Here is a 25,644-nt window from a genome sequence, read left to right on the forward strand (position 1 = left end):
ACTTTAGTACACATATAAAGAGGTATCTTCTGTCAATTCAGACCCAAGTTCCATGTAGTTTCCATTGCTTTAGTTGAGTCTTCTAATTATTAAATTTATTTAAAAATCTACTTTGAATGTGTATGTGTGTATGTGAGAGAAAGCCGGTGCATATTCTCCAAGAAGCCTCCAAGAAGCCATATTCTCCAAGTTAAATCCATATACGTTTGCTGTAGGTAAATACAAGGTTCTCCTATGAAAGGAATGACTAGCATCAATAGCAACTAAATTAAACCTTTTCTCCTTACAAAGGCTATATATATATATATATATATATATATATATATATACACACACATATATATACACATACACGTATGCATGTGTGTATACATGTGTGTGTGCTTGTATATGTATGGTGTAATTGAGTTAATTTGTGAAATTCATTACAACTAAACACAAAGCAAAAACCTTCATATCTGTACTGACAGAATTTGAGATGTCGGATACTTATAACGGAAGGTTTCCTGTTTAGTTATTTATAATAAAATAAACAAAAATTGGAAATAGAATCACTAAATATAAATTCAGCAGTATAAGTTTCATCTTGGTGGATCTGCTAGCACTAATTGTATCTTCAGTGATATGATGTAGCATGAGTTCTGTCTCTAGATTTCATTACTTACAACACTATTTCAAATTGATATATTGCATTGTCTACACCCTAGGCACTGCTTTTATCTTTATAGCACTCACTTAAGCCACACTGTTTTTTGAAAACAAGATTTTATCTCTGCATTTTATAGTCATATTCTTTAGGAAACTTAATTAGCAGTTAGCTATTCATATTATCATAATATTATCATAATCTTTATTAAATATAAGCATATTAACTTTTTCAATTACGGAAGTATGTCTTTTTACATTGGGTATGAAGGAATTCATATGATCCATTTCTATCTTGAGATAGAAACTATTTTTTTTTACCATCTTTCAACTTGACATCATGTTGTCTGTTGATTACTTATATTAGAATCAAATAATCTGGTAGATCAATTTTCATGGTGGCCAGCCTACATTTGTATCATTTTTTTCATGTTACAGACTATAAAGAGAGAGAGAGAGAGAGAGTGAGAGAGAGGTGGTCTTGGATTTTCTACTATGATATGTAATATATCTAATCTATCCATTCTCAACTAACTATGACTTTTTGTCTGGGTTTGGCATTTGCCATATGTAATTTATCTACAGTTAATATTTAGTTACCTAACTTTAATAGACTGTAGACTTAATAGCAGGGACTGCCTTTTTCCACTTTGTAACTTCAGCAAAGTAAGCTCAGTTCTTATCATGTAACAGGTGCTCAGTAGAAGTGTTACATTATAGACTTAAATCTGGTAAGCGATATCAGCATCAAATCTCAATTATAACTGTATCAAGATGTAAACAGCACATGTGAAGCACTACAAAAAAGAAGAAGCATCAATATATATATATTATAGATGATTTGAAACAGGTCTTAAGAGAAACAAGAAAATAAGAATATCTGAAAGTATCACATCAGTGACAAACAACAAGAAAGCTGGGTTATCAAATCTCCCAGTTTCCAGAGGTCTACCAAAATAATAAGAATTTCAGGTGTCAGTATATTAGAACCAGAGAATGCATTGATAAACAAAGAATAGAAAAGATCAGAATTTAAATGCCACATGTCATAAGAAAATATTAACATAGAGTATTAACTTCCTTAAGGTTGTGAGATACCAAACTTTGAAGAATAACCACAGCTCAGGATGTTACCCTGACTCACTAAGGGTTGTGGAGGTCCTAAACCCTCTGGGGAAATAAAGGTGTATGTGGGAGGTGGCAGTGGGAAATGGGGGGTGGGGAATAACAGGAAGAACAAAGTATGCAGTAAAATTCTTTGTTACAAATAATTTTTAATAAATTCAATGTATAAAAAGTTTATCATTTAAAAAATGTTTTTGTGTATCACTATATTATGGAAGGGGTTTTACTATGAATATAAAGGCAAAACACAAAGAGTAACTTACCATGGACATAGAAAAGCTATTCTGTGCATATTATTCTCTTTCAGAGAAAGGATGATTTATGTTGTGCACCAGTGACTAGGAAACTATATTTTTAATGTGCTTCAGGGATTTCAGGGGCTTCAGAGTTCCAAGCAAGATTTAAAGCCTTGTTATTCCCAAATTAATCTTACTCTTTATAGAAACTATCTTTAATGTGTAATTCATAACACTTTGGGAGGTAACTTTGCACTACTGGGTGGAATAATGGTCCAATGGGAAACTTTGTATAGCGACACCATAATATAGAGAGTTAATTTATGTTTATATATGAATGGGCAACACGGCCTGAAGTTTTCTTTACACTAAATTGTTTCAATCTTTGTTGTTAGTATCACTGGTAATGTTGTTTATCACTGGTGAGCCACAAAAAGCTGTGATGTCATAAAAAACTTGTATTATTTGACTGATCTCCCTAATAAGTCCCATAATAGCTAAGATATATTATTTACAAGTTATTAAAGAAAAATGCAGACCAACATACAGAAAATTGCACAAAAAATTTCAAGTGGCGTATCACCAGAGAATAAATGTAATCCACTGTGAAAACGGGCAAAGGTGATAAATAGGAATACATGGGGAAAATGAAATAACTAAAAGCTGTGCGTGAAGACTGTGTCATTACTAATAAGTTCATAAACATGAGTGAACATAAGATGGGACCTCAAAGCTATCAGTTCCTAAAATGTTCTGTGTTGGATAACACCCATGCTCGTGACAATATTGGGAGAAGGGTACTATCACCCACTGATGGTAAGCATTGGAACTCATAAATACATCGTGGGAAATCATCAGGTATTGTTCAGTTGAACATATATCCATATTCCAAGGTTCCAATTCCATCTATTGATTTATGCTCCAAACGAGTTCTTTTTGACGAGTTCCATGAGGGTCAAAGAACAAAGTTTTTGTTCTTTGTTTGTGGTGGAAGATACATGGATATAGCCTAAATGTCCATTACTAAGAAAATGGATACATAGTTAAATCTTTTAAAGAAAGAAAAGTGTGTGTTTTGTACAAAAGTAGAAAATGGATGGTAATTTATAACATGGTCTTGTGAAAATGAAAAACAGACATATTAAAATAATACTATATACCAGAATGGGCATAAGTAAGTTTATAGTGTTTACATAACAAACATCCAAACTTGTAAGAACTTTTATGAGTTTATCTGAGCACAACGGAAGACAACTGGTGGGAAGCAAGACCTCAATGGATTGAGAAAATGCCCCAGCAAAGGGCATTTTTTCACCTTATTTTATACATTGCAATCAAACAGAGAGGCATAAAGTGGTTACATGGAATTCACTGGTGGTAGATTAGGGAGGTGGGAGAAGGCAAAGGCGGGGATCTCTGGGACTGGATAAAAAGTAAAAAGGAATAGACGCATATGTCTTTTACATTTGTGGATAGGGAATAGTTAGCAGTTAACAATTGGCATATAACAATGACAAAGGGGTGTCTCCTCGGTCTGTGGTCTCCTGCTCTGGTGGAAGATTGTGTCCTGAGGGGTTCTTGAAAAAGGAAATGACCCTGACTTTCCAAACGTATGTTATTATAGATCCAAAAAGCCACAGAGAGGCTCAGTTAAGATAAAGATTAACCTTTCTCAGGGGAAATGCCTGCCTAGGAAATGAGTACCCCCCCATGACTCCTTTTAAGTTAGAAAGTTTTCACTTCTGACTATCCTATGTGGTTAGGTTATTTTTTTAATTTTCAAAAAGTTTTAAAACTGTTTTATAGATTTGAGAGAGAGAGCGAGAGAAAAGAGTGGAGAGACTGATAGAAAGAGAGAGAAATATTCTTTATGTGTTTCAGTTATTTATGTATTCATTGACTGATTCTTGTATGTGCCCTAAACAGGGATCAAACTCATGACAGTGGTGTATGTGGTCCATGCTCTAACCAAGTGAGTTAGGAGGCCTCCGAGTTTAAGGATCCCCCTGCAGGCCTCTTCTGAGCTTGCCGCCAGGTTTAGTATGTGGCCCCATTTTTGTCCACAACAGTTGCAATACAAATAAATAATATAACAATTAACAAACAACACACAAGTCTAGTATCATAAAAATATACACTTGAAATCTATATGATCTTACTAACCAATGTCACTCCAATAAATTAAATAAAAATAATGTGATATCTATATATTTACATATATTTATAGTCCCCCCAAAGAATAAATAAATAATAATGCAATAATAAATTGTTTACATCCCACAACTGTAAATCTACTTTGGCCTGCCCTGTATTTAAGGCTGCTTATATTTCATATTGTAATTAGTATATTGAAAGATAGGTTGAACTAAGGAGATCTAAAAAGAAAGGTTACATCTAAATGAAAATTGTTGTAAGGACATCGGGTAACAATGACCTGTGATGTGAGGAATCTGTTTTTTCTTCTTTGTGGACCTAAAGTGTGAATGGAATGAAAAAGAAGAATTATTATTATAAGCACTGCAAGTGAGAATATTGAAAATGCTTGTTACACATAACGACATAGAACATTTACTGAAAGGAAAACTGAAAATGACTTCAGTTTAAAAAATCTGCAAAAAAAATGCAGTGGACCAGTAAAAAGCTTATATATGAAATAAAATAATAAAGGTTATAAAAAAGGACAGCCAATAAACATAAGATATGATTAACTGACATCCTCTAATTAGATAGCAAACCAGGCATAACTGTAAAGAATGAAGGCTGGTTATATAGATTCATATGTATCACCATGTTTCAGGGACACTTAATGAAGTCAAATTGATTCAAAATATATCAGTGACTATATTCCCTGTGCTGTGCTTTACATCCTCGACTATTTCCTAATGGCCAATTTGTACTTCTTAATCTGTGTCCCTTTTTCGTTCAGCCCTCCCTCAACCCCCGACCTGGCAAACTACATTTTGTTCTCTGTATCTATAAGTCTGTTTATGTTTTGTTTAATTGTTTAGTTTTTCTTTAGATTCCACATATAAGTAAAATCGTATATTTGTCTTTGTCAAGGTGATGAATTTTACTTAGCACGGTGTCCTCTCGGTTCAGCTATGTTGTCACAATACCATTTATTCTTTCAATAAATGTGCTTAGTTCATTATTCAGTTGTCAGAAGTGTCCTAGATGAGGCTATTTATTCATTTGTATTCATTAGACAATGTTGGTACATCAGGACTATTATATATAAAATAAAGAAGGATATTAATATGAAAAAAACTGTCAGCTGAAGAAATTCATATTAATTTCTGTAAGTGAAGACTTTGTATGTTTTATGTTATCCATTTTACTACCCTTCTTTATAAAACAATTTTCATTTGGAAATAATCTCAAATTTGCAGAAGAGTTACAAAACAGATTTAAAAGGATATTGCATATATCCTTTTACCAAAATCTACTTATTGATGAAATGTTCTTTATTATTCTGTCTCTCTGATGATTTATTTAAAAATGTACCCTTCTCCTATTTGTCCGTGTGAGATAGCACAGTGTTTTGTTTATTCTACTACAAGTTATTGAAATAAAAGCAGAGAATGATTTTCCAGTGCCAGGCTGTTCAATGTTCTTTATCTGGCTTTAATTTATGTTTAGGGTGATGTAATTTGCTTATAGTCTTTTTTCATATGTATGTCAAGTCCATACGGAATTAAATTAAAAGGGAATGGTAATATTTCTAGTTTGTGAGGCATAACCGCTTAGACTATTCACATTAAGATAGTGATCTGTGAAAATGGAATAGTGTCTATGTTATGTGAATGATATTAAATCATGACAACAAAGAATTCAAGTGTAAACGTTTAGCTTTAGAGAGTGAATATAAAAAAGGTGGATCAGGGGACTTTATAGGACTCAAGTTAGTAACGACATAACGACTACACTCCTTTGGTAAGAACTCCACTGGCCAGCTGAGAAGCTACATTACCCAGATCAATGTCGAATCAAGAAAGGGTTCTACCAAAGGGGTAGAAAAATTTGTGGCATTTTGTGCATCTTATCATGCCCCTCCCACTACCTGTGTTGTAAAATTAAAATAAAACTGCCCTGGCTGGTGTGGCTCAGTGGATTGAGCACTAGACTGTGAAACAAAGGTCTCCCTTTGATTCCCAGGTAAGTCACATGCCTGGGTTGTGGGCCAGGTCCCCAGTAGGGGACATGCAAGAGGCAACAACACATTGGTGTTTCTCTCCCTCTCTTTCTCCCTCCTTCCTCCCTTTAAAAATAAATAAATAAAATCTAAAAAAAATTATTCACAAGGTGTAGAAAGAAACATGGAAACATGACCCAATTAAAGGAACACAATAGATTTCCAAAAATAATCCTAGAGAAATATAAATCTATGATCTACCTTACAGATAATTTTAAATAAGTATCTTAAAAATGTTCAATAAGCTAAAAGAGAACACAAACACTTAAACAAAATAAGAAAATAATGCACAAACAAAATGAGAATAATCAACAAAGAGACAGAGCTATAAAAAGGAATCAAAAGAAATTCTAGAGCTTAAAAATTACAATAATTGGAAAATTTCACTAGATGGGTTTAACAGCAAACTTGAGTCATCAGAAGAAAGAATAAATCAATGAATTGAATCAGTGAATCAAATTCAAATCAGTAAATTTAGGATAGTTTTTTTGAAATTATCTAGTCAGAGTTACAAAAAGAAAAAAAATAAAAAGACTGGAGAAACTAAGAGACTTAGTTGGCCAATACATTCATCATGGAGTCCCCTAAGAAGGAAGGGAGAGAAAAAGGCAGAGTTTCTTTGAAGAAATAACGGCGGAAACTCCCCAAATCTAAGGAGAAGTGGACATACAAATTCAAGAAGTTCAGTAAATCCAAACTAGAAAAATCCAAAGAGACTCACATTGAAATGTATTATAATTGAACTACAGAAAGACACAAGAAAAAGAGACACCCTTGAAAGCAACAACAGACAAGTGATTTGTCAAATGCAGGGAAATTGCACAAGATGAACAGCAGATTTTCCAATCAAAATCTTGCAGGGCAGAGAGGAGTGGGATGGTATATTCAAAGTGTTGAAAGAGAAATCTCTCCACTGTGACTACTCTATCTGGCAAAAAAAATTACACAATGAAGGAGAAGTTAAGATTTTATAAAAGAACAAAAGATAATGGTGTTTGTTATCACTAGACCTGCTCTGTAACATGTAAAAAGGGTATCTAGTATCTTTTTGCCCTGACTTAAGGTGAGGGCAAAAGATACTAGAGAGCAACATGAAACTGCAGCAAAAATTAAGGTTATCTGGTAAAAGTAAATTTATGATAAATATAGTGACCTACACTAATGTCAATTTGGTTCATAAATTTTCTTTTAATTCTTGTATAAAATTTAAAAATGTAAGACCAAAAATAACCTCTGTTATTTCATATAAAATAGATAAAGATGTAATTTATGATATCAATAACAAAGAGATGGCTTGATCTATAGTTTCTATGTATTACTGAAATTAATTTATCAGTTTAAAACAGAATTTTAATATAATATTTTAAAATAGAAAACTTTATATGATTGCAGTAGTAACCAAGAAGAAAATATCTGTGGAACATACATAAAAGGAAACGAGAAGACAGTTAAAGCACATGTGACTACACTCACAGGTGTGCAAAAAACAGTCACACACACACAAAGGAAGTCAGTAATAGAGGAAAGGAAGAACAACAATACAATACATACAAACACAGGGAATGAAATGGAAATAGTAAGTCTGTACCAGTAATGACTTTAAAAGTAAATAAATTAAACTTCTGAATCAAAACCTGTGGTTTAGCTGAGTGGATCAATAAAACAAGATCCACCTGTGTGCTGTCAAGAGCCTCACATTAGATCCAAGGGTATACATAGGCTGAAAGTCAAAGGATGAACGAAAACATCCCATGCAGATGTTAACACATGGGGAGGGGAGGTGGCTTACTAGTATCAGACAAAATAGACTTTCGAGTGAAAAATTGTTACCAGGGATAAAGAAGGACATTTTATAAAGATAAAAGGACCAATTTGCCAAGGAAATATAACAATTGCAAATATTTATGTCCCAAATATTAGAGCTCTGAAATATATAAAATAAACTTTGACAGTTGAAGTGAGACATAAGCAATAAATAATAGTAGGGATTTCAATAGCCCACTTTCAACAATGGAAATAATGAACAGACAGAACTTGAACAACACTCGAAGGAAAAGTCACAAATATTTTAAATTTATTGATATTTGTATGCCAAAGGATGGAAGATAAATCTGACAAAAAGCCAGGGGCCTTCTAGCTGAGTGAAATATCTATGGGTCCATGGGCGTGGAGCATATTTAGATATCCTTTCTAAGGAGAAAGCAAGTTGGTTGCTTGTGTCCTACCTACAATCAAGAAAGAGGCACAATGCCTTGTGACCCTTTATGGATTTAAGAGACAAAAACATATTTCTCATGTAGGGATGCTACTATGGCCCCTTTACTGAGCAACTCAAAATGCTGCTAATTTTGAGTGGGGCCCCAAACAAAAGGCTTCCCAACAGGCCCAGGCTGTCGTACAGCCTGCTCTATCCCTTGGGCCTGTGACCTAAAAGGGGTGTCCAACCCACCACCTGGAGGCCGCATGTAGCCCAGGATGGCTATGAAGGCCATCACAGCACAGAACAGAGCAGCCCAGCACAGAAGCATAAATTTACTTAAAAACTTTTTTTTTTGCTCATTAGTGTTTGTTTGTATTTATGTATTGAATGTGTAGCCCAAGACAACTCTTCTTCCAATGTGGCCCAGAGACGCCACAAGTTTGAACACCCCTGCCTTAGCTGGCATAGCTCCGTCAGTGGATTGAGTGCGGGCCTGCGAACCATAGGATCGCAGTTCGATTCCCAGTCAGGGCACATGCCTGGGTTGCAGGCCAGTTCCCAGCAAGGGACACACAAGGGGCAACCATACATTGATATCTCTCTCTCTCTCTCTCTCTCTCCTTCCCTTCCCCTCTAAAGATAAACAAATAATTTTTTAAAAGTTTGAACACCCCTTCTAGGAGATTCAGTGGTGCTCCAAAAGTTCCTGGTACATAGGGGTGCTGTTTAGAGACTTTGTCAGGCCCCTATTTATGATTCCAGAATTTTTTCCTGTTGAAAAAATGAAACTCTAAGCCCATTAAGCAACAACTGTTTTTTCCTCCTATACATCCTGGAAAGTGCTATTCTACTTTTCTATTGCTATGTTCTGACTTTTTTAGAAACCTCATTTGAAAGTCCTAGAGACATGTTTTCACAATGAAAATAAAATTAATGCCGGTGAACTGTACACTTAAATATGCTTCATATGGTAAAACTTTATGATGTACTTTTACTACAATACAAATAAGAAAAGCAAAATAAACCGTTTTACACTTCAGCTTTAGAAGACTTAGAAGATGCTAATTCCCACTGATTATTTCAGACAAGATGATTTTCTTTCAAGTTTTTGCTGTGAGATCTTCCCTTTATGCCATGCCTGTAAGAGTCACATTTTAAATATAATACAAGGAAAAGTGTGAGAAGATGATTTTCTAAATGATAGAAGCTTAACAAAGACCAAAGTGGTTAGCATGGCAGATGCCGAACCTCTCTCGGCTTCCAGATGGGAGAGCAGGGAAAGCTACCTGGAATTTAGCCTTGGCAGTGAGAGAGAGCTATAAATGCCCTCCATGAGGAAGGGGTTGCAACCCTGCTCACTTCTTTTGGGGGGGGGGGGGGAACAAATGGACGTAATTGTGCCCATAAAATAAAATTTTATTGACACAATAAAATTTTCTTTTAATTTTATTTTTCAGTTATTAGTTTAGATTCAGTATTATTTTGTATTAGTTTCAGGTGTACAACATAGTGTGTGTTTGTTCACTTCTTAAGCCAGGGCCTGGGATGTAGTTTTTCCAGCTGAGAAACTGACTGAAAAAATGCACTCTAGGTCCCTGGGGACAATGTCATACACGGTCCTGTCTGTCGAGAAAGCTGACATTCCTCAGTCCTAGCTCCATGCGTAGGCTGGGCACAATCCTGGCGCCCAGTCCCTCGGAGAGGACAAGATTCTTGAACTGCCAGTAGATAAAGTATTTCTGAATTAAGATTTAAGGAGACAGGGGAAGCTACAGGACAGCTGTTTGCCACAGACATGTATATGCAAGTTAAAGTGGTCGTGGAAGGGGTGGAAATGGGAGGGAGGTGGGGAGCACTGGGGGGGGGGCGGGCTGTGACTATAAGACGGAAAACTGTACTTGAACAAGAATTAAATTAAAAAATAAAAAAAATAATAAAGTGGTCATGGAAAAATGGAGACAACTGTATTCGAACATCAATAAAAAAAAGTAAAGGAAGAGTATCAATGCAATGCAATTATCTTCAATATACCAACACGCATTTATTTATTTACTTTTGATGAACTTTAATAAAGCAGTTTCTTCATTCTGTGGTAAGGCCAGGAAAGGCCCTTTAACATTATAAATAAACAAGCCATGCCAGATATCAAGAATCAAAGGTAGAATTATGACTGTGAGATTTGTACAACAGAAAAGAGTGATAAAAGGAAGTGAAAGAAAACCCAGACAGAACATATACACACAAAGAATTTTATCATAATGCATAGTGGCCTCACTGAATAGCTGTGGGTCAATTTTTAACTCTTTAATAAATCCATTTGGAAATTTTTTAAAAATGAAATATTTTCATTATATTTGCTGGGAGTCGTATTAATGGACTTTTAATGTAAACTTTATGCTGCTGTTTCAGGCCCAGACTGTGAGATGTATTTTCTGTAACTCCTTTTCTTGTAGATCCTACAGTGGGTTAGAAAGAAACTGCGTGCAGTTATGAAGGCAGAAGAAAAGCGAAAGCAGTGATTTGTGTGAATCCATGACTACCGGATGTGGGGCTTTACCGGGTGGCATTATTTCATCCTGTGCCACGTCTTTCAGCGTGGAATCATCTTTTTCAGAAACCTCCTCAAGCTCTCCTTCCCAGCCCCGTATGGCTGAGCAGATGCAGGGTGCTTTTCAAATTTCCTAAAAGCGGCAGCTTCTCCACTGGATCCTGTGTGTCAGGTTGAAGAGTCAGTGACCAAATCTCCCATCTTCTCATTCTCCTTTGCTCAATCTTCACTACGTGGGTTTTCCACATCCCATTACACTCAGTCCCTAATTTCTTTCACTAAACCCCACCAGGCCTATAATACTTAACAGCGGTTGTAGTTTCCTGACCAGATCTAGTCTGATAAAATGTGGTTTTTAATTGTCTTTCCATTATGTACAGTTATAATAATTCAATATACATTACATGTTTAAATAGATGAAGCAAATCTTAAAATAAGAAAAAAATATATTCTAGAATTTAAAGCAGATAATATACTTTAAAAATGACACAGAAGCCTAACACCTAAGAGAAGAATTATAAGATGTGACAACTTGAAATATCTAATTTCTGTGCTTCAAAGTATTAAGTTAAAGAGAGGATTGGATTTCTGACCATTAAAAAAGAACATCTAAAAATCAAGAAGGAAAAGAAAACCCTAGTTAAAAAGTAAAACTGAAACAATGACGATATTGAGTATTGACAAAGATTTGCACCACCGGTGAGGATGTAAATAAGTCCACTCTATTTATAAAATAACTTGGCATTATTGAGTAAAGATTAAAAACATAGGCTCTGTAGCCTCATAAATGAATTTGTATCTACGTGTGTATGTTTACACACATACACACATACACACAAGCATATGTGTGTGACTACGCATGGCATCTCCTCCAATACTTCCAATAGTTTCATTTTCTCCTTGTCAAAAAACATTACTGTCTCTCTTGCAAATTCATTGAAGTCAAGAAGTAATCACAAGTTGGACCGATCCATTTATGATTACTGAGACCCAGCATCCTGGTTTACTGGGGCAGCCTCAGTTTGTGATTGTGGGTAGTCCTAATAGTTAACAGAAACTTCTTCCACTCTTAGTATGTTTGCTGGACATTTCCAAAATGCTTACTGAACGTCTAAATTCATTTAAATTTTCTTAGAAAAATGTTTATTTTAATTTTTAATGGTTCTTTTCATCTTCAGAGTTAAGGACAGCATGCATTGATTTTTATGTGGTTGACTGAGATTTAAATACATGGTGGGAAAATAAGAAAAACATTTAAAACTGTGATCATAAAGATGAATGTTTGATCTCCCAACAAATGCATTTGTTCTTTCATAAACCACACATTTTCCTTTTCATAAAATTTGTGTAGTTTTATATGAGAAAATGGTTACATAAAATTATATTTCAATATCTGCTATTGTGATATACTATGTTCAAAAGATTAACAAAGTCAGATTTTGCATGTGTTTGTGTGTGTGTGTGTGTGTAAGAGCAGACTCTGTCATAAATGTACTAGAGGTACAGATTTTGGAAAACAAAAAATATATATATATTTTATAAAAATGTGTCTTTAGAGAAAGGGAATTCCAAGGTTGGTAGTTGAGAGTATAAATAACTGAAAATAGGTGCTGTGATGGTGAAAGTTTAACTAGTAAAACAATTAAGAAGTGTGGTAAAAATTGCATAACTGTGTGCTGCTAATCTATTACCGGTGTAGTCTGAATCATAATGAGAAATTGCAGAGACAAGAATGAAAGAAATGGCCACTGGATCTGAGATCTTATGTCCCTAAAGTTGTTATTTTTACTCTGAAAAGCAAAGCCCTGACATCAGAGCAACTTCACGATTATTTTAAAAACAGAAAACTATGTTAAACTAGTTATCAAAGAGTCAACATTAATTGATGTTATACTATTCTAAAACTTTAAAATGTATGTTTACTAGTTATTTGTGAACACGACTAGAAAATGCTCTAGCAGATTACTGGCTGAATGCAACCTATAGCAATTAAGCTGTCTGGAAAACTACACCAGCTTGTTTGAGGTACTGCTCCAGATTCCCAGGGGAGTGGAGATTTGTTAGAGCAGAAGCACCAGTAGGTCATGGCCCATCACCTGCTCTCTGCCAGGAAGGCAGCGGACTCTTTTCAGGAGCTGTGGGCTTCAGGATTTCAATGAAGAATTTTTACCCAAATCTAGGTCCAAGTTCTAGGAAAAAAGGAAGGTCTGTGGTAGAAAACGTAGACTCCGTGACTCACAGGAGTAGTACTGAAACATGAGAGAGCTCTGAGTCAGGGAAGATCCCTGAAGGTCAAGCTATCCACACTGATGACCAGGAATTAAGGAAAATGAAGCCAGAACCTGAAATCAGATTGGTTAGAAAAGAGAGTTTGCCAGTCTGATCTAGTAAGACATCTGTGGAACGGATATGGGTGCAAGGGTCACAATTACTCCTAGAAGCCTGCCTCATCTAAGAGCTCATTTCAGCAAAGCAAAAATAAAATGTATCCTGGCATTTTCTCCTTCTAGAAGACAGACCTGACTTTGGGGAGCCAGAACGAGGTGAATGACTATTCCATTAACATCCAAGTGTCCAGACTGTTTTTTAGGAATCTCGGTTCAGATAGAATTTTCTTGATTATCTGATTAACTTAGATGCCCTGGATTAAATCAATATTCATGGTCAATTGTTCAAAAAAGCCTAGAGTCTGGTTATCTCTGATATACAAATAAGTACTATTCCCAGTTGCTCCCACTCAATGTTGACTAGTTAATGCAAACATATTTTAATGAACTATCACTTCTCTAATACAAGAAGCCATTAACTGCAAGGTACTCTATTTTATGTGAGTACTCTATTTTATGTTTATTTCTATAAAATACTATTTTATAGTATTTTATAGAAAATACTATATATATATATTTCCAATATACAATATTGGAAAAAATTCTAAACACATTCCATTTTTATTTTATTCTTATATTTACACTCAGATTTACTTAGACCTAGATATTTATTATGGTGCATTATTATTATTATTATACATAAGGAAGTCAAATAGAAATTATATACATGGACTAAGGTATGTCTAAAATTTCTTCCCACTGAGCATGAGCAACATTCACATTTTCTATGAAATATCATCTTCAAGGACATCAAGAGAGTTGGTTTGCCACATTTCTTGAAAAAAAAAAAACACACTTCACTGTTGTTGCAGGGATTTTATTCCCAGCTGTTAGCGCCTGTTCGGGAAGTTCCGTTCCCATGCACCGGCAATGATGGCAACCCACCTGGTGCCCGTCTGCAGTTATTGTCAGATGGGCCTAATTATTGACATACTTGACTGATAAACTGGGGAATATAAACTAGAAATTCCTGGTTCGATCGTTTTCTCCTTTCCTACCTGTAGGTAAGCTTCCTACCTGTAGATCACACAGATTCTACTCTGTTGCTCCTGGGAAAGTTTTGCAAGAGGGGAAGCCCCAACGTGGGAGGCTGCAGTGGAGTTACTGTATTATGAAGTTCACTTGCCTGCAGGTATGTGCCATCTGATTAAAGTCATCTGTCACATGCGGGTTTATTTCCTAATATGTTTAAAATATGATCAGGGAGAATATATACCTTTAATACAGGTGAGAACAAACAAAATGTAATTATCACTTGGAGTGTTTTACAAAGCCATTACCCAAAGTTGCAGCTTTTAAAAGTTGGTGATGGGCTGTATAGAGTGGAGAGATTACTAGAGGGCAAATATAAAACCCTGAAGTGGATGGTTTTGAAAATCGGTAGTGGCAATAAGGTTATTTGAATGGAAATTCATTTCAGGTGGTCAAACTTTTAATTAACAGTTCAATTCTTTAAACATATGATCTTTAATTGCCTTTTATGGTTAGACATTTGGGTATAAAATGTAAAGCAAAATAGGCTTGAGAACAGTCCGCTTTCTTGGGAAAACACACAAAATTAAGCAATAGACATAAAATGCAGTATATGCTAATAGTATAACAGGTTGCTGTGGGACCCTATACTATTACAGCAGTGTCACGCTATATCCAAATGCACACATAAAAGCAGTGTCACTTTATTTGCTAAAATTAATTTAAGTTTTTCTGTAAGTTTTCAATGTCACCAGGCCCTGAGGAAATGCTCTGTTATTAATTGGGGTATTTGGTCTGGGGTTAATACTCTGGTACAATCATTAGTTCAAAGAGCAGTCCTTGAGTGTGTATATTTGAGCACTGTCTCAGTTCTTTCAAAATAGCCCAAAGACACTTAAGGACATAAGCCCCACTGAGTGTCAGTCCTACTCGGGCAATGGCAACAACCGAAGTCCAGGTTCTGAGAGCTGGGGGTCCAAAGCTCCTCTGGTAGTTCTCCCTTCCTGGTGATTTTTTAAAAAATATAATTTTTGGCAGGACCCATTCTCTTCCTTCTTCTAAAATACCTTTTTTTTTTAACTGAAAATCCATTCTTCCTCAACAATTTTAGAATTTTGAAGCCAAAAGCCCAGAAGTCCTGCTGACTTACACTTACTTTTCCCCCTGGCAGACACCCCGCCTGAGGCAGAAAGGTGTTAGACTTGCTATTCAAAGAATTGTGGAGAAAGAGGAAAAAAAGAAAATGTGGTTAGGCAGGAAGAAAAGAGCTTCCCAAATTACATCTAAAAATATTAGCTGGCCACATGAGTCTGGGTAGAGCCAGAAAAGGTTATATTTAATTTGATAACAAGCAGAAGGGCCAAAATTATTTGAGGCAGAAGGGAAAATGCTTATTTGAGAGTTCATAGGCTAGAGAAGACATTTCATCCTTGTAGCCAAGAGGTTTTCAGAATAACCACAGCTTAGAATGTGAGAGGCGATAAGAATTTGGGACGGAGAGAAATAGAGACAGGCAAGACTAAGAGGCTATTACTTCTATAAGATTGTATTAAGCGATTTTAATTTTAAGGGCAATGGGATGTTTTGAAGATGTTGAAAGCCAGGAAAAGGCGAGGTTGATTTCCATTTTAGAAGTCTCCCTCTGGTTTCAAGCCAGAGGGAAAATCCTCACAGCTCTCACTTCTATGGCTTTTCTCCCTCGGCTTTCACTGAACTAGTGACCTTTCCACCCACTATCTGTCATATAATATAGAGGGCAATTCAACCATAAAAAAATAAATATCTTAGCCTAATATATTTGGGACGTTAAACCATTTTTTTCTATCCTCAGTAACTCCTAGTTTATTCTTGTCCTAGACTGTTCATATCAAAGCCCATGTCTGATAAATTCTGATCCACGTATATTCCACACTGGAGAAAATGCGTTCTATTCAGTATTAATTCACCATGACGATTTCAAACATGAAAACAAACATTTTAATAAAATTAGTTATAGAATCCTTGAGCTTCATTAAAAAACAACTAAACATTCAATAAATGTTGAATGAAAAAATTTTCAGGAATTTAGGAATTTTCACATTGAGGAATGTGTTCTTTTATGTAAGGATTACCATATTACTTCTAAAGTGGGGCTTTTGAAAAAATTTCCATTGTAATTGTAAAATTGTAATAGTCCTCACTGTATCAAACTTAATTCAAGTCTTCCTGACTTTCCCCTACTCTGTTAAGTATAATTTTCAGGGATCACACAGCAAATACTCCTGGGCATTAATACTAGTTTATGTAAAGAGAGGCTGGATATAGCAGTGCCTTCAAAAGAGCTTTTTATAAGAAATATCTGCATATTTCTTCTGAATCTTATTTTTTGGGGGAAAAGCAGATGTTTCAGGGCTTTTTTTTTCAAGTTCCTGCATAAGTCTAAGGACTTTATAATATTGGCTCCCTTCCCTCAACCCCTAAGCCTCTGATTTCATGCATCCTTCTCACTCAGCACCGCCTTGCCCCCAGCCTCACACAGCCGCCCAGATAGTGGAGGAAGTGCCCCGACGCTCCTGCTTAAGGACCTTCAAACTCCGCGTCCTCTGCCTGTAGGCAACACTTGCCTGCCAATGTCCACACAGCTTGCTTCCTGACTGTCTTCCAGCCTTAGTTCAAAAAACTCCTTCCTCAGAGAGGCGTTTTCTAGCCACTCAAAATTACAACAACCTCTAGTGCACTACTCTTTATACTATTTATATTCTTTTCATGGTTTTCTAAGTATTTCTCACTTTCAATATACTGCATCATGTTCTTTTTTATTTTTATTTTTGCTCTCCCTCTTTAAAATGTACATTTTCATGAGATTAAAAAAAGTATGACTGTGTTCACTATTGTATCTTCAGGGCTTAGAGAAGTGCTTGGAAATGTTATGTTAAAGAAATATTTGTTGAATAAATGAACCTCTGTACACAGCAAAGAGTTTTCATACTTAATATTTATCGAGACTAAATTTTATGTTTATCTTGTGATTCCAAATATTTAATTCATGTGTAATTATGTATGATATATATGTAAGAGATCATTCCTGAGAGGTTCTGAATTAATACATATCAAGCTTGTATCTTATACATACATGGGTAAAATCAAAAGGCCCTTAACACGTAACACTTCAGTCCCCTCTTGCATTCACACGGGTCACACACGTGCATGTGTGTGTTTTATCTTGGATATCAACCACTGATTAATATTATGACACTAAAATAAAATATCAAGTATTCTTAAAGTAAAAAAGAGTAAAACAGCCCTGGCTGGTGTGGCTTAGTTGACAATGCTGGCCTGTGAACGAAGTCACCAGTTTAATTCCCTTTCAGGGCACATGCCTGGGTTGCAGGCCAGGTCCCCAGTTAGGGATGTGTGAGAGGCAAATGACCTATAGATCTCTCACACATAGATGTTTCTCTCCCTCTTAAATGAATAAAGAAACAGTAAAGCAAATATATTATTTTTATTTTTATTGTTATTTTATTACTAAATGCCATAGACAGACACAAACATGTTCACACACTCCTACACACAATAAGGATTTAGCTGCCTCTGCAAATTTCAATATGTTGTGTTTTTATTTTTATTCAGTTTAGAAGTGTTTTAAAATATTTCTTGAGAATTCTTATTTGATCCAATAGTTGTTTAGAAGTATGTTGGTATTTTTTGGGTATTTAGATAAGTTTCCAGATATGTGTTTATTATTAATTTGTAGCTTAATTAATTTTTGTATCAAACATAGAACATACTTGGCTTCGATTGTTTAATTACATATTTGTTGAGTTTTTTATGGCCTACAGTGTGATCTTTTTTAGTGAATGTTTTTCTTGTTTTATGTTCATTTTAAAAGACAGTGTCTTATGCTGTCTGAAGAAAGAATATGTTGTGAAACTCAATCAGGACTAGTCATTTGATGGTGTCATTAAATTTTTCTATCTAATTCTTAATGTTCTGTTTTTTTATTGGTAACTGAAAAAATAATGCTGAAGTCTTCACATATAAATGTAGATTGGCTTATTCCTCCTTTCATTTAGCACAATTTTTGCTTCATGAATTTTGATCATCAGTTTTCAGATACATACATATTTAGGATTCACATGTCTCCTTAGAGGTATAATCCACTTTATCATTATGTAGCATCCCTCTATGTCACTGATTGTATTCTTTGTTATTAATTTAAATTCCTTGGATGTCAGTATTGCTCTTTTAGTTTTTTATTTGTGTTTGCATAGTATATCTTTTTCCATCTTTTAGTTTTAAATTTAAACAGCATACAGTTGGTTCTTTCATCAAACATGATGCCCTCAGTATTTTTGAAAAGACTGTATTTATTTATTTCAGAGAGATGGGGAAGGGAGGGAGAAAGGGAGTGAAACATCAGTGTGTGGTTGCCTCTACCACACTCCATACTGGGGACCTGGCCTGCAACCCAGGCAATGTGCCCTGACTGGGAATCCAACCGGTGATGCTTTGGTTCACAGGCTGGCACTCAAAATCCACTGAACTACACCAGCCAAGGCCACCTCAGTATTCTATATGAAGCATTGGACTCATTTACTTTTTTACATTTTATTTTATTTTTGTAAGACTACTTCAGAAAATCTTAAGCGCACGATACATTGTTTTGACTAGACACACAACATCGTAAGAGGATCTCTACAATTTACCTTGCTTAACTGAAACTTTATGATTAGTTACTCATCATTTTTTTCCTCCCTCAAACCACCTGGCAACCACCATGGCACCATTTGGTTCTATGAACTGGAGCATGTTTGATAGCTCACATCATTGAAAGCAGGATCTCAAAGAGATCAGTCCCCTGACCATCGCTCATCGTTCACAACAGCCTAGCTCTGAAAACAACATGCATAGTCATCAACAGATGAGTGGGTAAGGAAGACACGATACATGTACCCAATGGAATAGCACTCAGCCTCAGTGGAGTAGGAGATTCTCCAGAATGGAACATCATGGATGGACCTTGAGGACATTATGCATGTGAGAGAAGCCTGTCACAGAGAGGAATCATTTATTTGTAATGTGATTCTTCAATAGGGTTAGATTAATTCTACCAACTTATTGGCTGTTTTATACTTGTTCCATCTGTTCTTTGATTCTTTTTTCTCTTTTAATGATTTTTTTCAGTGGTTTGGGTATTATCCCATTTTATATTCTCAATTCATCTAATTTTAGTGGTTGTCCCAGCATGTACAATATACATCTTTATATAATGAGAGTCTACCCTCAACTAATATTAAAACATAAGCTTTATATTTAATGAAAGAACTTACTATAGTATATCACTGATTCTTTCCTATGTCTTTGATATTTTTTCATGACTTTAACTTTCACCTATCCCATAAACATGCAATGCAGAGAGTTAAGCAAATAGTTACATTTAACAATATTTAAAAGTAAGAAAAACAATTCTTTAACCTTCATGTATTCCACTCCAGAGCATCTAATTTCATGCCACATCTTAATCTGACATCATTTTTTAAAGAATGTTTTAAACATCTTTGTAGAGGTCTGCTGGCAGGAAGGCCTTAATGCCCTTTCATCTTTACATATTTTTATTTAGATATTTTTTGCATATAGATCTCTTGGTTAAAAATGTAAATTTTGGAGTAGGAGAGTTGAATCGTTTTCTTTTAGAACTTAAAAATATTTCTCTCTGACCTCTGATTTGTATAATTTCTCACATGTGAAAATATTTTTTCTTTATATTTCTTTTTTCTCCAGCCACCTTTAAGATTTTCTCATTTTCTTTGGTTTCTAGTATTTAAATATGATATGCTTATAGTATGTGTTGTCCCTGCTTAATGTTCTTTATCTTCCTGGATATGCGCGATGTTGTCTGTCAATAATTTTGTAAAGTCCTCTGTGATTATTTTTGGAAATATTTCTTCTCTCTTAACCTTCTTCTTTCAAGATTTCAATCATGAAAAAAAAAGATTTCAATCATGCTTACGGTGGAACATTGGATATCATTCCACAGCTGCTGATTTTTTTCTCTTTGTGCTTTAATTTGTATAATCTAATGACCTCTTAATAAATTCACTGATTCTTCCCTTGACTGAATTTTTTCATGAGCCTATCAAAAGCCTTCTTTATCTTAGTTGCTGTGTTTTATTTCTAACAATTCTGTATGATTTGTTTTCATAGTTTCCATTCCTTGGCTGAAATTGCATGTGATCTAACAAGTTATATATCTTTTTCATTAGAACCACTTTTTCACTGAAATTTGCTTATTAAAACACAAATCAAGTATACATTGATGGTTACAAAATGGCCATGAGGATGTAAAGTACAGAATAGGGAACATCGTCAATAATATAGTAATAACTATGTATGGTGTCATGTGGATACTTGAAATATTAAGGGGATCACTTTGCCAAGTATTTGATTATCTTACCATGATATGGTACCCCTGAAACTAATAGTAAATAATATTGAATGTAAACTGTAATTGAAAAAAATAAAAAAATTACAAAGCAATGGACAGTGAAAAAAATTCTGCTTTTGTGTGTATGTGGAGAGGGCAGAGTCGGGTAGGGAAGAGAAGGAATAGGGACGCAAGGAGACAGCCTAGAAGGAGAGACAGATGTAGTCACCCCTACTTTTCTGGGCCAGCCAGTTTCTAAACCCCTCAATTCTGTCTCACTGTGCTTATATAACTGCCTGTTGTAGCTACAAAGAGTTTGTCTGGTCTTGCAAAATTGTGATTCATAAGAAATATATATTTGGTCACTCAGATGACCAAAATATATTTCCCATACATATGTGGTCTCCATCCATACTTCCTGACTCAGAGCTCCCAAAACCCTTGGAATTTCCAAAGTGTTGGGGGTGAGAAGGAGGCTTTTATGTTTGGGAAGTGACTTTTTGAAATACCTAAGGGTGAGGGTTGGTTGCCAAGAGATCCAACTGTACGATTGAAGAGTTTGAACGTTCAGTCCCACCCCACCCCACCTCCATCCTCAGAGGAGAGGAGAAGGGCCAGAGATGGAATCAGTCCACAACGGCCAAAGGCCTAGGCAATCATGCCTGTGAAGCCTCCATAAAAGCCCGAAAGGGCTGAGCTTGGTGAGCCCATGTTTCTGCAGGGAGAGTGGCATGCACTGAGAGGGGGTGGAAACTCTGCCAGTCTTCCCTGAAAATTGTTTCTTGGTGTTCTCCCACATTAGAATTCATAGTAGAACCTATTTAGGCTTCCGTGTTTGGAGGGGAATGAAAGGTCAGAGTAGGAAATACAGGGGCCACTGAGAACTGGACACTGTTCTGCAGTACTTGTTACATAATAAAGCACCCAGGCTCAATCTGTAGGGTGGGGTCTGCGGACAAGCTAGGTGAGGCTGCCTGAGCTGACTTTGGGCAGATGGTTGTGGCTTGGGAGAACTTGGTGGGAGGAGGAAAATCAAATGAGAGAACTTATCCAGGATCAAATTTATTATTCCCTGGATCATGACACAGCAGGTAACAGATGAGTCAAGAATATCTCATTCTTAGGTTTGCCATAGTGTCTTTGCCAGCCAATTCTCTCCTCCCACCTGGCAGAGTTATTAACATATTTATTATGGTGATTTAAAATTCCCTGTCAGGCAGTTCCAACATCTGTGTTATATCTGAATCTGGTTCAGATGATTGCCTTGTCTATTCCCCTTTTTATTAAAAAACCTTTATTACAAAATCATAAGCATATAATTCTGTAACATAACAACATTGCAGATGAAATGTTCAAATTTAAACTAAATTATTACACCTATATTATTACCCTACAAACCACAGTCAAGCAGGTATTACTTCTGCCAGACCATGTATGTAATATTTTGTATTCATACTGGTATCATATGTAGGAAAGAAGAGACTGAAGTAAGTAGTATCTATGCTTAGAAATAGGCACACCTATCTACGAGGACTTCAATGCAAGTATATGAGTCAATATAGTTACAAGTTGGGCTGGTTTTGTTCTGATGCTACTGTGGTTATCAGCAGTGTACCTTAGGCTTCACTTTTTTTTTGGAAATACTTTACATTTAGAGTGGGATTGTTTTTCTAGAGTGATGTCTCTCCAGTGCTGAGGTCTTGGTCTTAGCAGGTGGTATGCCCCCGAGTCTCTGTGTTCTGTTTTTCTCCTTCTATTCCTCTCCCAACAGTATTCTGCAGTTACTTGTTATGTGAAGCTTCTTCAGTTAATGGAGTGGTATGGTTGTAGGGAGTCACTCTCTAACGTTCTAATTAAATCTCAATATTATTCTTGAATAATGTCCCTGGATGTGCAGGTTATAGCTTCCATGGTTCTGCTGACCTTCCCCTGACTGTAATTGTGAGCCCGTCGCATATTCCAAGCAATCTAAGGAATAGCTTCTCTTTGTTCATACATGTGTTTGTTAACTCTGATACACTCCTGCAGTCATAATGAGCTGTTACTTGTGCTTTAAGGACTACAGCTCTCAGGTGCCGTTCATTTCCAGAGACGAAAGGATTTGCACAGCTGCCTACAGGGAAGAGGATCTGAGTGGAGTTTCTTGCTGTTCCTTCGCTGTTGCTTTTAGTCTAGTCCAGGTTTGTAGCACACAGCAGTCTCTTAGATTTTTTCCCCCTCTTTTATCTGAGCACACAGTAGGGTTCATATTGAAATTATGCAAGGGGATGTAGACGCCAGCATCTTCAGCTTCCATTGGTTTCACACTCTCCTGCCAGCCCACACTGAGTTTTCACCAATTTACAACTGTTCTAACTGAACCTTTCCTTTACCTCCACTGCCCGTGAATGATGAGTCTTGTTTCGCTGAATACGTTGTCTCTCAAAGATTTTGTACTGTCTGCTTGCTCTGTAACCTCTTCCCTTCAAAATATTTTAAAAACTGATGTTTGAGGTTAGCTCAGCTTCAAATTTTTTTTAATGAGTCAGAGTGATGATCCTTTCATGTCTCTATGATCTGGGCCCGAAGCTGCAAGAATGAGAGGAATTTAAAGGCACAGATATCCTCCGGGTGACTTCCAGAGTGAAAACGAAAGACCAAATCTAGGTTTTCATAACGTTCTTGCTCCCCAATCATATTAAATCAACATAACACCAATTAATAAACATGATTTCATTGCATTTAAAGGATTATCTCAACATGTAAGAAAGTTCAACCAGTTTCTGGAATTTGAAAAATAGGTGATATACTATTGATGAAGCAAAGCAGAGAAAATCTCAGCCAGACACATATGGAGAGTGCAGAGAAGCACAGAGAAGCTGAGCTGCTTTTGGAACTCTGGACAGCAGGTACGTGAGGGAGAGAGTGAGAGGTGGAGGCAAAAATCAGAAGTACTAACTGAACACTTGAATGTCATTTACATAACAGCGCATTATGGGTTCACACTTCCCACCCCTGCCTTTATTTAGAGATTACAGGGCAGCCAGAAATTTGCCTACCATAAGAAAAAATCATTCTTCTATGATATATTATTTAATTTCTCCAGGGAAATCGTGGAGAGTAAGTATGGGTGCAGCTGACTTGAAGAATAATCTTTCTTAGTATGACATTTGGATGCCCATTTTAATATATGTGGTGGTTTCTCTCATTCTTACTGTAAAGGAAAGTCTCTGTGTAACCAAGTTTTTCTTATTATCACCATAAAAATGATTTTAATGGACTCCTTGTTACCACTTACTATGTGCCAGTACTTTTTTTGAGATAAGACCTAGGGAAAGAAAAAACATTTACTGGATATTTAGAAAGGCCAGAAATTAGAGGCAAAATACCAAGTTTAAAAAGGCAAAAAATTGACTGAAAATAAATAGATATGTGACAAGAAGACAAATATATATATATGTGTATATATATGATACACATATATATACAACTGCTCAGCAGTTGTACTCAACTGCTTCCAGAGAGCCCCTATGTCTAAAGGAGTATGGGTATAACTACTTTTTTCTTATTGCTAAAACTATGCTGTACAATATTTGTCATTTTAATATTCTAGTTTGACCAACATGTTAAAAAAAACACAAACACCAAGGATGCTTCTTTACATTCTGACACAAGTTCATTATCTCTTCAGCATCACGTGTTGTAGATCACACCATGAGGAACACTGCTTTGCTGTTGTCTTGAGCAGCTCTCACGGTCTCCTGAGTACATTTGATGATAGTGTCTCAGTACGCAACACCAGTATGTGGTTCAACATTTCCATCTCATGTGCAGATTTTCCCTTGTCACGGACCAGGTTTCCAGATGAGGGCTTTAAAATGAGAATAGAAAGGTATTTTTTTAGCGATTCCTTCTCCAGTCTTGCTCTGTAGGAGAAACTCTGTTTACAAGCTCTGCATTGCCTGATGTGTTGGATCAAAGAAATAAAGAGAAAATATGAGGGGTGCTTCTGATCTCAGGGAGCATCTATTTTTTTAGGAAAAGAGAAACTCTCTCACAAGGGGTGGCCAGGGAACGCCAGAGTACTTTCTACTTGGTGCATCTCATACTCACATGTGCACACACACACTTACTTCTGGACCCGTAATTTCTCCTATGCAGGTATTGCTTATATAATCTCAAGCAGGCAGTAAACATCGATATATTCCTTAATCATTCTTAGAGAAAATGCCTGGAGTGGATATGCCTATGATTCTCCTTGTAGAATGAGGGTCTTGAAGTTGCTGTCTGTATCTTTGCTTGAAACCCTAATGACCAACAAACAGGAGGGCCCTACTGATCGTATTGGTCATACGACCTGCTCCTTTGGAGAACACCTTCCTGTTGCCAGAACATGGCCCAGTCATTTATTGCTTTATAGTTACCCAAAAGTCATTGTCTCTCTCAGTGCCTTCTTTCTCTCATCTCTGAAACCAGAATATGAAAGTATCTATTAATTTTGTTTGGCAAGAATTGAGTAATATCAAACACAGAAAGTATATAGCACAAATCTGGGCACATAGTAAGGGGCCGATACATATTTTGAGTGTTATTATTATAATCCCAGCTTTCACATTCTTGGGTAGACTTGTTCCACATAGCTCCAAAGGAACAAAAAATCATTTTGTAGAAAGATCAGTTTATAAATAATAAAGAAAATTTAGCTGAAATTCTATGTATCCAAAATGTGACCTAAAGAAAATCTCTTACCACTTTTGGTTTCAGGTATCTCATCTGAAACTGAGATGTGGCTATGATATTTTGGTGTCTAATGTGTTTTCTAAGTTATCATTTGTGTTATATTTGAATGTCATTTCTATTCCAGTAGCACTTCCTTTTCATCAAGGAATACAATTAATTTTCCCTCTAAATGAGTCTAGTAATAGGAGCATTCCTCCTCCAGCTGCCTGTGTTA

This window comes from Sturnira hondurensis, unplaced genomic scaffold (genome assembly GCF_014824575.4).
Source record: "Sturnira hondurensis isolate 20B ecotype Veracruz unplaced genomic scaffold, ASM1482457v3 Scaffold0009719, whole genome shotgun sequence".
Classification (NCBI taxonomy): domain Eukaryota; kingdom Metazoa; phylum Chordata; class Mammalia; order Chiroptera; family Phyllostomidae; genus Sturnira; species Sturnira hondurensis.